A 3,949-nucleotide genomic window follows, 5' to 3' on the forward strand; every position below is an offset into this window, starting at 1 on the left:
AAACATTTATTAAGAAAAAAATTGTAGCTTCCTTTCCGTCTGGCCGCAGCCATCAGGTAAACCAAGATGGGCGCGTACAAGTCCGTCCAGGAGCTACGCGGAAGAAGCAGTCGGCTGCAATGCGCTTCCTTCTCCGGGTGCGGGTGGGCTGCGGGCAGTACCGCCAGCGCTCGGCGCTCCACAGGCCCCGCCCCACCCCGACCAAGCGCGCAGCTGGGCTACATGGCCCAGCCAGGTTACATCTTATATCGGATTCGCGTGCGCCGTGGTGGCCCCCAGCGCCCTGTTCCTAAGGGTGCGACCTACGGCCAGCCTGTCCATCACGGCGTCAACCAGCTGAAGTTTGCTCGAAGTCTTCGGTCTGTTGCCGAGGAGCGAGCTGGACGCCACTGTGGGGCTCTGAGAGTCCTGAATTCTTCCTGGGTTGGTGAAGACTCCACGTACAAATTCTTTGAGGTTATTCTCATTGATCCATTCCATAAAGCTATCAGAAGAAATCCTGACACCCAGTGGATCACCAAACCAGCCCACAAGCACAGGGAAACGCGAGGGCTGACATCTGCGGCCGCAAGAGCCGAGCCGTGGCCTGGGGAAGGGCCACAAGTTCCACCACACTATTGGTGGTTCTCCCCGCACAGCTTGGAGAAGGCGCAATACTCTCCAGCTCCACTGTTAACGCTAATGTTTGTAAAATCCTTACCTAATAAACAATTTAGGACAGTCAAAAAAATAAATATATAAATAAGGCTTACTTTTTAACTTCATTTGTCCTTGGGCGTGGACAGCAAATGACACTAATCAGATTGACATAAACTATTTAAACTTTGTTTAGGGAGGCAAATGCAAATCATTTACTCCCAAGTGTCCTTGGTTTAGGGAACATAGGATTTCTGCTCAGTTTTCCTATTCTACTTGTCCCAGGTTACTCTCCTATCATCCAACTTTCTTTCAACATTTCTCTTTTCCTTCTCATCACATATACAACCTTCACAAATTTCACACTTTCAAATTAGCCTCCAAACCTTCTTTTTATTCCTTCAAAAATGCATGACCATGCCTCACACCTTCCATTAAGTATTTCTATTCTAATATTCTTTCTTTTAAAAAAAATATATTAGAATTCTTCACCTTAGAAACCTTAATTTTTCAGTGATAAAAAATAAACAGCCAACATTTCTTAGATTGACATTTTTCAGAGCATTAAAGGGGGTGAGAATGTTGGCCTTGGGATCTAAAGGCTCAGTGAGGGGGTCCCTTCGCCATGTCACATCATAGAGAAGCTTTGCAAGAAGACTACAGTTGTGAACCCAGAGGTGAGAGTACCTAGTGAGCCTGAGGAAGGAGAACATTTCTTTTTCAGAGGAGGGGACAGTCACAGAGGTGATAAGGAGATAAGGCATCCAGAGTCCAAGGAATGGCGCAGTGCTGTGGGGGTCAAGGGGCTGTTTTTTGGAGTTTGAATTTTGCTTGGAAATGTGAAAAATAACCTAATCTATTCTCATGGTCCTGTGCAGAAAATTGAAAGTTAAGTAGGGGGTTCACATTTTTTAGATTAACCCTATATAACTGCTGCTTCTGAAAGAAGAAAGTTTAAAAGCATGCTACCATTTTTTAGGAGAATTGAATGATTCTGTTGAAAGAGGGTTCTCTTAAAATTAAACATTCTAGTTTACCTACACAAAACTGGCTTGGTCTCCGTAGTACATTCACTTTCACGTAAACGCTAGGAGCCCTGATTCAATCCCATGACTGAATTTCCTGCAAAGTAGTAATAGTGATTACATTGGTGTGTATTGAAACTGATGGAAATTGAACACATGAGAAGGGGAATTAACTTTAAGGTGTGTTGTGTTATAACTATTATGAACCCATTAGCCACGTTAAGGGGGAAAATGCGGTTGACTTTAAGGGTACTTGTGCTTAGTTCACTTAGTCTTATAAGTCATCTTGGGCCAACCCACTGTATCCATTATTCCTATAATGTTACTGAGAGTAGCCATGTATTGTTGTCAGTACACGTTTAAGGTTTCCAGTCTAACCTGGGGCATTGTCTACAGTTATTTTTCTCATCCCTGCTCAAACTACCCTCAAAATCCTTACCATTCCACAAACTCCAGGCCTTCAGTTGTGCTCACCTTAATGTTAAAGCAGACCACCACATTATCTTTGCCTCTTGTCTTAAAATAGACTAGGCTTCTGTTTCCCAGGGTGAATCTGAGCCTGTAGGAAATATAGAAGAGGAATTGGCTACAATTTCCAATTCTGGGTTTGCTGACTTAATAGGTAGTTTGGTTCTAAAATCCTAATTGCTGGTTTCCTTTTTTAACCAATTTTTCTTATTTTCTTCATGGGTCTTAGAAGGCTTGGTTAAATGATTTCCAGAAAACATGTAGCAAACTCATAAAACATCTTAAGACCTAAATTCCTTTCCACTCAAATCTCAAACCATCTGTTTTGTGTGTGGAGGTTGTTCAACTAAAGGAATAAATGTCTGTTAAACTAAATGAAATAAAATAAAATAAAATTGTAAATGGAAGATTATAAGAGAGGGTTTCCCATGCCAGCAAAAGTTACTGGCGTGCCATGTTTGGCACGCGTGCCAGAGGTTGCCCACCCCTGCACTAGACAGAAGGTAAGAGCAGTATCATAGAACGGGGGAGGTGGGCACGCGCTCTGTGGGGCGCACTGGGAATAAGAAGCGCGAGCCTTTGGCAGCTGGACTCCACCTGCCGCGCCTCTGCCGGGGGTGTGCAGGCCAAGTCTGCAGGGGCCGCAGGGGTACAGCCGGAAACAGCTCCATGGTCGGAGAGGGCTGCGATGGGTGTCGATCGTGCCCGACAGGGGTTTTATTTGGCAAGCCAAAACGTAGGACGGCTGCCAGGAGTGGGACTTGAACCCAGACCTCCAGGAGAGACTGCGACCTGAACGTCGGGGCTTAGACCGCTCAGCCACCCTGACCACAGGTCTAGCTATACCAGAGCTCACATGGCTGAGACCCATCGCCAGCCGCTGTGCCTTCCACGGCGTCGCTGGAGTCAGGTGGCGGTCGCGGTGCCCTATGGACGGGCCGCGTGGCCGATGGGAGCAGCGACAGCTGACTGCCTACCTCGGCCGCCGCCCTCCTGGGCGGGGGCGCGACGCCCGCCACGTGCTTCTCCTTGCGGTCCCGCTTGCCTTTTCGGGCCTCTTCCCGGCGCAGCCCCCGCCTTGGAGGCCACGGGCAGCGCGCACTCGAAGTTTTCAGCGCCACCCGTGTGGTGGTTGGGTCGGGGACAGGCTCCGAGTCACCTCCAGGTCGCGTTGCTGGCTGCTTTGCTGGAGGACGCCATTGGTTAGACATCAGGCGGGGCGCAGGCGGACCCCTGCACTGGGCAGGGCGTGGAGGGCAGTGTAGGCGCCTGCTGGCAGCCACAGATAGGGCCGTGTCCAGGGCCCCTGCAGCCGTCCTCGTTAGTATAGTGGTGAGTATCCCCGCCTGTCACGCGGGAGACCGGGGTTCGATTCCCCGACGGGGAGGTAGCACGTGCATTTTGGTCGCTGGCTCCACCCTGGTCCTCGGTGCGAGCTCTGGGGGTGCGGCAGGGCCTTGACCTTTTGTGGGCTGTGGGGGACCTGGTGCCCACTGTGCGCTGAGGGGCTGGATAGAGCAGGCGCGGCTCCCCCGCCCTCCCTGCCGGTCTAGTGGTCGGGATTCGGTGCTCTCACTTCCGCGGCCCGGGTTTGATTCCCGGTCAGGGAAGCTTTTCTTTTCACGTCCGCGCACCCACTTTTAGCCAAGGCTGGCTTCCTTCCCCCCGGAGCCCGGCGTTCCCCCTCCTCCGTCTCGGGAGCTCGCCTCTCCCCTAAACCCGAGGGGCCCGCGCGCTCCCGCTCTGCAGCTGCGCGGGCGTTGGCGGGGCCCTTCTCGCAGGGACAGGCCGCCCCTTCGGAAGGGAGTCCCGGGAGGGCA

At 51.1% G+C, this 3,949-nt stretch overlaps 1 non-coding gene and 1 pseudogene across 1 annotated transcript; both read left to right on the forward strand.

Moving 5' to 3' along the window:
• Positions 1-51: 51 nt before the first annotated feature.
• On the forward strand, positions 52-676 carry LOC102753873 (annotated as a pseudogene).
• Positions 677-3,444: 2,768 nt separating this feature from the next.
• On the forward strand, positions 3,445-3,516 carry TRNAD-GUC. Its single transcript has one exon. It is a non-coding gene; the product is annotated as a tRNA-Asp (tRNA).
• The last annotated feature ends 433 nt before the right edge of the window (positions 3,517-3,949 follow it).

The sequence above is a fragment of the Myotis davidii genome, unplaced genomic scaffold (genome assembly GCF_000327345.1).
Source record: "Myotis davidii unplaced genomic scaffold, ASM32734v1 scaffold1059, whole genome shotgun sequence".
In the NCBI taxonomy this organism is placed as follows: Eukaryota; Metazoa; Chordata; class Mammalia; order Chiroptera; family Vespertilionidae; genus Myotis; species Myotis davidii.